At 36.1% G+C, this 11,529-nt stretch overlaps 1 long non-coding RNA gene across 1 annotated transcript; it reads right to left on the bottom strand.

Moving 5' to 3' along the window:
• Positions 1-1,952: 1,952 nt before the first annotated feature.
• LOC113301192 lies at positions 1,953-2,885 on the bottom strand. Its single transcript, XR_003336075.1, has 2 exons — positions 2,750-2,885; positions 1,953-2,392 (listed from the first exon to the last, which is right to left on the bottom strand). It is a non-coding gene; the product is annotated as an uncharacterized LOC113301192 (long non-coding RNA).
• Positions 2,886-11,529: the final 8,644 nt, after the last annotated feature.

Here is an 11,529-nt window from a genome sequence, read left to right as displayed (position 1 = left end):
AAAATATCTTGATCAACAACCTATTCTACAAGGCGTTCATACCATACCTTCCTCTTCCAGTCCTCAATGGAGACAACTGGCATCAATTGTCTCTGCCATGTAACAACTGATTTTCCATCGTATTGGAAATGGGTTATCAACTCCAGTAGAAGCTAATTGGATTCCACACTCACCACCTCTAGACCCAGCACAATGCTACCCTATCTGAATGGTAGAACATATCATCGACCCAATCTCTCATACCTGGAATCAAGAAAAATTAAGCACCCTTCCAAATCCTATAGCCCAAAAAATCATAAACATTCACCTTCCCCAAAACAACACACAAGATAAAATTATCTGGCCACACTCAAAATCTGGAAATTACACTACATCTTCGAGATACAAATGTCTAACCCACGGTCAACCAACTCATACCCCTCTTCCACCCACCAAATTCCGGTGGACTTTACCATGTCCACCAAAAATTCGGCTTTTCTTGTGGAAAACAATCAATAAAGGATTACCAACCTTCTCTCTCCTACATCATATACACTTGACCAACTCTGACATATGCCCCAGATGCAATACTGATCCAGAATTGGTGAGTCACCTTTGCAATACATTGTCCAACAGCAAGTACATCTTGGAACACCCTGATCACTCAACTTACAAACACACCAAACTCAAACTACCCCTTCAATCTCATTTTAACACCTCAGACAACCATCTCCCAAATCCTACAACAACCTGCACCAACAAATGTAATCTCCTCCTTTTGCTTCCTTTTTTGGACCCTATGGTTAGCTAGGAATGACCTAATATACCGCCAAAAACAAACAACTTCAACTGAAATATTAATATGGGCTAAAAAACTACAACAAGAATTCACTGCGGCACAAGATTCCTTACCACCGGTACTACCAGGAGATGCGCCAATATATAACCATCCAAGAAGAGACAAAAGATTATCTACAATATCGGTAGGACGGTCAATTCCAAACATCAACACAGGTGGGGCAGCCAGGTTTTGCGGGAGCAGGATTCATCTGCAGAGATTCCGATGCACGAACTTTAATGGCTCTAGCTCAACCTTTAGGAATTACGACTGACTTAACCGTAGAGACTTGGGATCTCCTTTTGGCTTCAAGAACAGCAACAGAAAGACAATGGCAAAAAGTTCTCTTTGAAACTGACTTCGAAAATCTTTTGCGCTCCATCACATCATCTACCCCCCTCTTCCTTGGCACATCTCAGGGATGATTGAGAAAATAAAGAAGAGATTCAGACAGATCCCACAGGTTGCCATTCAACACAACTACAGGGAAGGAAACCAAGCCGCAGATGGTTTGGCCAATCATGCAGCAGATGGAACCCAATTAGGAAACTTATCAACCAAAATATGGGACCAGGCAATCCCGTTTTTTATTAGTCAAATTTTATTTCATGATTTGGTGGGTACCACATACCGACGACAAATTGTAACCTAATTTCCTATCAATAAAATGCATGCTTCAAAAAAGAAATTTAGCCAAGTAGAACCTTTTTTCCTCACAATTTGTGTCTGTTGTTATTGCTGGTGCTGCAATTAAGAAAACAATCAACTAGTTGTATTAACTCCCCCAAGAACGACACTCAGGGCCTAAAAAAGCATTAACAAAATGAATCCGACTTATATCACTAAGAAAAAGTAAAAACATTTTTAACTCTTACATGTAGACAACCCACATGCCATACAAACTTGCCGACGAGGCTCAAAATACATGATAGGATGCATTCCAAAAGAATCGCCACGACATAAAGAATCTGACTTATATCACTCGTAACCTGAATAATACCGCGTGGATCACAAAAAATGTATGCACGACCAAAGAACAGATAAAAGAAGAGTACATGCAGATATGTACTGATACAATGGTGAACAAAAATGAACATCAAAAGTTAAAAATCTATCGGTATACCAAATCAGTATATGCAAATATGTACTGTGAAATCAGTTTACGCATATATGTAGTGCAGAATTAGTACTAACAAATATGTACTTCGAAATCGCTACAGGCAAATATGTACCGCGGAAATTAGTATAGGAAGATATGTCTAAAGAAGCTGATATGTAACAATGCTAGCACCTTTCCAAGTGCCAAATGACACATTCAAGATATAATAGCTAACCAGTTGTCTATCATCGGTGTACCATCAAAATGATGCAACTGAAAATTATTTGTCTACGAATTGAGTTAAAACTTAATAAAAAGCCAAGTGAGACTCCATAAAATTATTTAAATAAGCAACAAGCGAAGAGCCAGTTGATATAGTACTTGAAGTTCATTGTCATATTCAAATTTTTCTCATGTTAATCCAAGCTATGTCAATATGACCGCCTCTTATAAACACTGCATGAAGCATACGAAACCTGAAAAAAGTAAGACTACCGTCATGAACACTCTCGGAAACTTTTCCATTTTAGCAATAGGTTATCATGCCAAATCCCATGAATGCAGTACAAAAAAGTAATACAAAAAAAACATATGAACAAAGATAAATTATTCTAGTACAAGCAGTGTATGAGATAGACAATGATTTCGATTTCGATTTCGATTCCAATTGCTCATCAGATCTATGAAAATTAAATAAAACAAAAAATCATAACTAGCTCTAAGAAAAGTTGTTTGCTTCCGAAAAATTGTTGGATATGGAGACTATGGCTCGCTGAATACAAATCTAAAATGAATTTGAAGATCAAAGACACATATAGAGATCGATCACATACCTTACAATTCTCATATCCGGATCTATCTTCTAACACAGACGACCAGAGAGAAGAATGAATAAAAAGGGTAATTTTTCCATTTAAAACATTGAGCTTATATCTCCCACATGCTTGTGGATCAGGGAATAAATTTTTTGGTCCAAAAATATGTTTTTGGATTACCGATTAAACAATTCCTATAGGTGGATTAGACAGTAAACGGGTTCTCTAGATAGGATTAACCAGTAATTTCTAGATTTATTTTAGTAGAAATAACGTTAATCCCAATTTAAGTGGGCTATGGACACTCTAGTCTTGTGCTCCCAAGCCTAGTACTAGCTGGTCTTAATTTACAAAACGGGAAACAGTCTAATCCTTTTTTAGACGAGTTAGTCCCAATGGTTACCGATCCAAAAAATATGTTTTATTCTATTACCCTAAATAACCTTCTGTATAAATTCAAATAGAGAGAGAGTGTGATTTTATATCTGAAAATTTTAGGGAGAAATAGAGAGAGGAATTAATTTCTCGGTTAGCAAATCTTTGAAAATAAAATAGAAAATCTTTGTTGGAGATGACAGCAGATTCACCAACAAATCAAAAGAAAAAATATAACTTCTTATCCTTTAAGTGTTGATTTTGCATCTAAGATTCTTTTTTTTTATCTCCTAGAAGAAAAACTTCGATTTCATATCTAACTTATTTTCTGATTCACAATTGGCATTTCGATCTGTAACCTTGGGGTGATTCTCATCATTTTGAGTTAAGAATCATGAAAAAAAATAGAAAGAAATTGTTTGAGCATTGCTCGGCCGAACTCACAAGCGTTCATGCTTGTTGTGAAATTTAGTTGATCAAAACTATATCTTGATTTCTAGCATATATTTAGTCAAGTCTCGGATTAGGATAGAAGTGTAGTTGAGTACCAGACATCACTGCATTCTACCGTTTGAATGCGAAGATCAACTGAAGCTTTTGGAGAACTTCATCAACAAAAGGTAAGTGAAAACTGAACCACCTATTACTCAAGCTTTCACCTTTCTATCTATGAGACAATGTTCCATGACTAAACATACATAACAGAGGTCAAGTTTGTCTAGTTAATCGTTCTTGAAATATGCTAAGCTTGAGAACATTTGTTCATACTTGATGAATTTTGTTAAGAACAATTTATCTTTTATAACCTAAATTATGATTCAAGATTTAATAATTTGAAAATAGTCTGGAACAGTGGTATGTGTAATTGATGTTATTCGGGAATGTTTCAAATTGATTATTAGAGAGATATAGAACTACTGTGAATCTGGATACAAGACAGTATGCATACCAGTTCACATACTGGGAAAACTGTTATAAGTCCGGCGCCGCATTACATGTACCCAATACATATACCGGCGTAGTTATAGTTCGGCAGCGACTTTTTGGTATGCATACCCGATATCCATACCATTAAAAGTATGTTGACTCTGGAACCAGGAAGGTACACAAACCTAGTATGCAAACCAGAAAAAGATCTATTGGTTTCTAAACCGAAGAGGTATGCATCCAGTATGTAAACCATAAAAGATCTGTATATTCTTGATAGGTGTCTAAAACTTACCTATTGTTTATGCTTTCTTTGCTAAGTTTTCTTGTAAATTAGGTGTATCATGTTTAGTTTTGAGTTCATAGGTACTTTGGAGTCATTTGAGGTGAAAGAGGAAGAAACTAGCCTAAGCGGAGCAAAAACAGCGCACGCAAAAGAGTTACAAAGCTGAAGTGGTGGCCCACATCCAAGCAGTCGGTGCCTTAAAATTTCACTCATTACTTAACCTAAAATTCAGAGAAGAATCATTTATTTTTTCTTTGTCTGAACCAAGATGGCGGCTCTAGCAATGAATTGGACCTTTGTGGTCTGAATTAGACTTTGGTTTCTTCTACAAACTTGTAGATATTCAATTGTTGAAGGTGGTGATTTAATGGGAGAAAGAAGATGAAATGTTGTTGGTCCAAGATTTGGTGAAGATTCAGAAGCCGATTCAGAGTCTAAACAATAAATTGAAGCAAATCGATTAGAGATGATGAAATTAACCAGAGATATTGCGGGAGAGAGAGATGAGGTTTTGAGATAGGTGGATGAATGGAATCAATTGAGATATTGAGATGAGTTTGATGTCTTAAAATATGGTGGTGATGATTAGAGGGAAAAATTAGGATTAGGGTTCCTGAATCTGTTGTTGATGTGGTGGTTGAGATCGAGTAGGGTTTGAACTGGAAGAGATTCGTGAAAGTTGAGAAGATGGGTTTGATGCCGATTCTGGATTTGGGGGTTTTTGAGAGAAATTAAGGTTCATGTGGTTATCTGCAGTTGGGATGGAAGTAAGGCTGCACATGGGCCGGCACGGTCCGGATTTCTTATGAACCCCGTACATGTACCTGGAGTTGACCGGTTCCATGTTTTGAGTACCTATGCATGTACTTATACCGGTAGACCGGGCCAGTTCCTGTCAGGTACCGGGTATTTACCCTATCTCAAATTCTGAGGAAGTTCCAACAATATTTTCACATCTTTAGATAAAAAATCTCGTTTAAGCTTGAAAAAGATAGAGAGACTGAAGAATAAGACGTCAATAGAAATGAAATCAAACTAAGCTGCATAAAAAATATACTAAAAGGGGGCGAATCTTTTCCTTATCTTCTTAATTTACTCACAATTATGTAGATCTATAACTTATACATTAAAGAGTTTGAGAAAAATATTATAAACATTAAGTTCTGCTTTTCATGAAAATTTGATATTATGTTGAAATCTTGAGTCAAAATATGTTTTGCTTATACATTTGTAATAACCAAACTTTGATTTACAAACCCATGATTCCAACAAAACATGACCCGTCAAAATTTTCAGATGATTACAGATCTCGTTTTCTACAAACAAAATCAAACACACTTTGTTGATAGTTTTGATTCTTTGAATGGAAAATTTGTCTTCAAATCCTGTAGATTGATCACCAAATTGATTGGTTGCTTGCAGCGATGCATGACTCAAATCCATGTGTTGTTAATGGTGAAGTAAGAAACCAATTAGCTTCGGCATGGAACCCGGCAGACGATAAGCAATAGCTACCACCAATTTTTATTCCTTTAACAACGAAAGAAATAAATCACAAATTCAAAGGGAGAAGGCTTATTTGGATTTTCAATTCAACATCATCTTCTGCAAGGAAAAAAAGAAACTGGTGGTATGAGGAAGAAGAAGAAAAAAAAAAGGAGATGAAGTGAACCAAACTGCGAAAGAGATATTTTTAATCTTAACCTAAAATGAATTGCCCAGATTTAATTCTATAAATTTATCAATAGTTTATATTAACCGGTTCTTTAGGTACCGGTTCGGTCGGGAATCATAGAAGAACCGGTACCAGTATCCCCTATATACCGGTTCTGAAAATGGGAACTGTTCCCTGTACCTCCTTAGTCGTTTCCGGTACAGCTCCGGTTCTGATTTAATAACGGTTCTAGTCCGGTTCTCCGATTCCGGTTCGGTTCCTATGCAGCCTTATATGGAAGTGATGAGGATTTGAAATGATTTTTGGTGATAGGTTTGTTGATTAAGAGCTGATAGAGGAGATTCAAGGGTTTGATTCAATGAGTATTGGAATTGTAGATGATCTGCAACAGATGGTGGTAATTTGAAGTGAATGTTTGTTTTTGCAGTTGATGGCCTTGAAGAGATGGAGTGCTGGTAGAAGCAGTAGAGCAATTGTAGATGTTGGGATTGAAGCTCTTGAGTTACAGGGGATAAGTGGATGTGTTGGTATGCAGTGTTATGAATTGGTTTTGTTGGTGGTGATGAAGATACAGAGCAGGTGCTGGTGGATTGCAGGTGGCCTGATATGAGGTAAAAATTGCAGATGGATGCGGTAATTGAGAGTGAGATGGTACGGGAGGTGATGTTTTTAGTGAAACTGTGACTGAAATGGGAAATGGCTAGGAGGTGTGTAGCTAGGATTCAGAATTTGCAGTTGAGAAGACTTGAGATGGGATGAAAATGCATTTTTGGTGTGTGTGGTTAAAATGCATAACATGGTTTGATGTTGTTGTTGCATGAGACTGCAAAGAGTGTTGCTGGTTGAGCTCGAATGGTTGCGGTACAATGAATCAAAAGATTTTGGTGTTTTTAAAAAACTGAAGGTGTCTGTGAAACTGGAAATGGTGGAATTGAAATTGAAATATTGCAGGGTCGGTCTTTAAATTGCAAAAATGGGTTTGTTGTGGATTGCTTGTTGTCGCAGTAATGGCCACAGTTTTTTGTAGGGTTGGAGTTGATGTAGATAGACAAGATGAAGATGCAGAAGATGGATTGACAGGATGTAGTACTGCAATAGGTGAGCAGTTGAACTGAATCAAAGAAGTGGTGGTTGCAAAATGGATGCAATGGAAGTTAGTGTGTGTGCATAGTTTGGAAGCTGGGATAATTTGTCATGTTGCTATTGACTACTAGGGACTGCGAGGAGAAAAACACTGCATGGAAGGCTAGGTGGAAGTTTAGTGTTAGCATCAGGCAAAGATACTGCAATGAACTGGTTAAGGAATGAATGAATGCTACAGATATGAAGATGGGTTGCTGGCAATGGCTAGGATTACAGGATATTGCATCATGATGGTGCAACACTGAGGACATGAAGTGCTAGGATGGAGCAACATTAGTATAGGATGTGCAATGGCCTTGGCATGACCAACTCATACCAGTCATTGTTCTGACTCGGTCTCAATTTACCTGACTCGGCCTGACTTTCTGAGTTGACTCGTTGACTTGACTTTTTGACCGGTGACTGGATGGACTTTGCTGGTCACCTGAGCTACTTCTCGGCGACTTTCCAGTCAACTTCCGGCGATGATACCAGTTTTCCGGCGACTACTTTTTGGACAGAGTTTCTACTTGGGTTCTTTTCACATATGGGTTTGGAGGACTTCTATCTATTGGACATTTGTAGACTAGACCCTATAAAAGAGAAGTCTTCGACAACTTCTAGGAGATCACGTATTCTACTTGGAGCTTTGGAGAGAGATGCAAATACGTTACTAGGGTTTTCTTTGTTTAATTTTCTTTTATTCAATTAATATTTTTTTTGATGAACCCCATATCTATGAGTAGCTAAGCACATACTAATGGTTAAGGGTTAAGTTGATTTCTCAAATATGATATTTGATTCAATGAATTATTTTTTTCTCAACTTTATTGTTTATGATTCATTATTAATATTGTCGTATGATTTGAATACTTGTTTGGTTGAGTCCGGAATCAATTAGATTTGCATTTCTTTATTGCTAGATTAGGATTTTCAATACGTAAAAGTTGTCCATTCTTGATTCTAAGTAGCATAGCGTGGTTATTACTTGTAGTAATGCATCTGTAAAACGGATTATTGCTTTTACACGTTCGTTTGCATTGATTAGAGTTAATTCATAGAACTTAGTGCTCTTAGGGAGTTAAACTTAATTGTGCTTATACACTTTAGGTTGCTTTCTACGTAGAATTCACATGTGCATCTTTTAATGTGTTTGTGATAAAATCAGGGAATTAGCGGGATATTCTTGCGATCAAGATATCCTACGAATTCTAATAAATGAGAGATTAAGTTACCAATTCTGGTCATTGATGAGAATACATGTTTGGGAATGATACAACCCCTCGACCAATATCTTCCTCTTATTGATCATTCCAATTATTACTTTTCTTTTGATTTACTTTTGATTTCTTAGATAAATTCAAAATCCCCCCTTGGTTACTAAGAACTGGAATTATATAACAACAAAAGCCTCCCGTGGAACGAACTCTTTCTTATCATATACTTTAAGAAAGTGAAATTATTTTTGACGCATACGACAACGGTCAATTCCTGAACTCATTTTTGTCTTAAGGGTATACATGCCTGGTCATGTACACGTACTTACCCTGTCGAATATTTTAAGATGCATCAGAATTATTTTTATGAGCTAACCGACATTTGAATAACTATCTAAAAACATTATATATACATGTTTGATCACATTTGTGACTCAAAGGTTAAGTCTTAAAGTGTTATATGAAAACGGTTAAGATTATCGTCGATAGGCTAGTTTCGGCTAAGCTTTCATGAACAAGTCATTGTACACGGTTCAGTTATGGTTCATTCTAACCAGAGTGTATATTTTGTTATGTTAATCTCAAGTCAAGTTCTAACAGTGATTATTGATTTCTTGATTCCAAATCTATCTTATCTTAAATCTAAAGCAACCTTAATCTTGAAAGTCTATATAAGGGGAACCTTAAACAACTGGGGTATTTGAATCCCTGACATTATTCTTGTGTGTCCTAGTTGTAAACTAGAGTCATCCTCTCCTTTAAACCTTTTTAGGTTTAGCGACTAAAAATATTTCACTTAGGGATTTGTGAAGCCGGGTCCAACTATCTTTATCTTGATAATTCATGTATCCATGATCTTGTTTTGATTGTTGAGCCTTTAGCTCCAACAAACAAGATAGATAAAAATCACACAGTTTTTTCATATCAGACTTTGTGATTCCACAAGTATCTACTTGTGAGGTGAATAATAATCTAGGATGCTCTTCAGGAGTTATAAAATCGGATTTTGAGGTTTGCTAGACTTTCTCTATTGCAATCGATTTCCTACCTCATCTTGATATTTGATCAGAATGAAAATCTAATATAGGCTTATCTTTGGGAGGCAGATTGGTTTAAAGTCTTCAATTAAGTTGAAGCAACTCTTAGGTTGTAAAGGACGTCAACTAAGGGAATCAATTGCGCAAAATCTTCTGGGATTCAAGAAGTGTAAGGAGCGCAACTGTAACTAAATTGTCTTGACGGTAGATTCAGTCTCAACTACATTCCAGTTCGAAATATTGATAGTAGGCTAGTGTCTGTAGCGGCGTAATACAGTTTGGTGTTCAGAATCTTCAGATATGGACTAGGTCCTTGGATTTTCCTGCATTTGCGGTTTCCTAATTAGCAAGATTTCTTGTGTTTGTGTTATTTTTTTTCCGAATTATCTTGTTTATCTTTATAATTGAAATATCAAAATCCATCACAATTGTGGGATACAACTTGATTGATCTTGGATATTGATCTTTGGAATCGTCCAAGTAATCTTACGGAATAATTAGGTTCACGGACTTGTCTCTGTTTACATACTGATTATAAGAGGAAGAGATATAAACTCTTCATATAATTCTTGATTAAGATTCATTATGTTGTAACTCTTGCAATTGTATTTGAGTTTAGTCCATACAGGTTTCCTAAGAAAAACTTGCTGGTGTATTTTGGTACCCCCGCATTTTCAATTGGTATCTGAACAGGCAAACACGTGAAAGACCTAATATGTCTGTGTTTGAAGCAATCTGACTATATGAACAGGAGTGCAATCTCAATAAACTTATCGCTAGCCTTTGATCGCAAGAACTACTTATGGTAGAAAAATTTAATGCGTTCCTTTTTATAAGCTTTCAGACTTGAAAACTTGTGGGTATAGGATAAAATCCTTTGACAGTTGTTAGATACTGAAAAACAGAGACTCTAATGATACTGACGATGGGGATGTGCCACAGTGCTTCAAGTGTAATATACTGGAAACAAGAGTTTTGTTACAACAATTGATGAAAATATGATCATTATGATTCCGAAGAGGATGATGGATCAAGTGTAGCACTCTTTGGTGAAGTTATCAATTTTAATGAATGTAGCAATACTTATATCAATCTTGATAATTTGGTTGATGATTCTTCATCAAAATCTTTGGGTGATGTGATGGATTTTTCGTATACTAATGAAAACTTTGTTAATGTTTCAGGTACTCTTTGTTTAGCTTCTAATGTCGTTCCTGAATCGATATCCAAACCGACATGTCCTTATTGTACCATTGAGGGTCACGGACTCGCACAATGTTTCAATTTTTTTTGTTAAGTCCAATGGTTTATTAAACCAAAAAAATGTAATTACAAGAATTACAAGGAGGGCTCAAGTCTCCCCACCCCCATAAACCAAAGGGATGAAAAAATAGCAGCCAAATAGCACTAAAATCTCATAAAAAATCTCCTAAACACAAATAAATAACAAAAAGAGAAATTCTAGGAGTTTAAAAACGTTTGCGCCCCTTATTTCCCAACCTAAAATTCCTCTTCTTAGTCTGGAGACCTGCAAGGATTTCTGCAATAAGATCAGAGTCTCCATAAATATTCTTGTTAGAGAACTGCTCGGTCGAACTCGCATGCGTTGCTATCTCAAGCATGTTTGTCAATGTTAGTGATCAAAACTATAAGTCTTGATTTCTAGTATTCTATAGCTAAGTCTCTGACTAGGATGGGAAGTGTAGTTGAGCTCAAGAACTCCACGGCGATTGATGTAATTTTAATTGTTGTAGAAAAAGTGGTAATAAGATTCGTTCAACTCGAACTTTTGAAGGGTTTTCGAAAATTAAATAAAGTTGTTTGAAAGATAATAAGAAAATACCGAGACCCTGGATTCCACCATTAACCAATTAAGTGATAAATTCTAATCAATATTCATGCAATTCTTTCTTTTAAAGTGATCTAATATTTTGCCTCTAATAGATTTTTGAAGTAATAGTTGTAATCACAAAGCATGAAACATCAAAAGTTTTAGAACCAAGCATGCTCCATCAAAACGATTCACAACCACTCAATAAAAATCAATTTTCTATAACCACTCTATGCAAATAATCATGTAAAATAATTGCAATAAATAATTAAATAGAATTTACCACTTTTAATGGAACAATGGCTTCCTCCGTTGCCTCGGCTAAGGG

Source organism: Papaver somniferum, chromosome 8, assembly GCF_003573695.1.
Source record: "Papaver somniferum cultivar HN1 chromosome 8, ASM357369v1, whole genome shotgun sequence".
Lineage (NCBI taxonomy): Eukaryota > Viridiplantae > Streptophyta > Magnoliopsida > Ranunculales > Papaveraceae > Papaver > Papaver somniferum.
The sequence above is the reverse complement of the archived record's forward strand: the minus strand, read 5'-3'. Positions and strand labels throughout refer to the sequence as shown.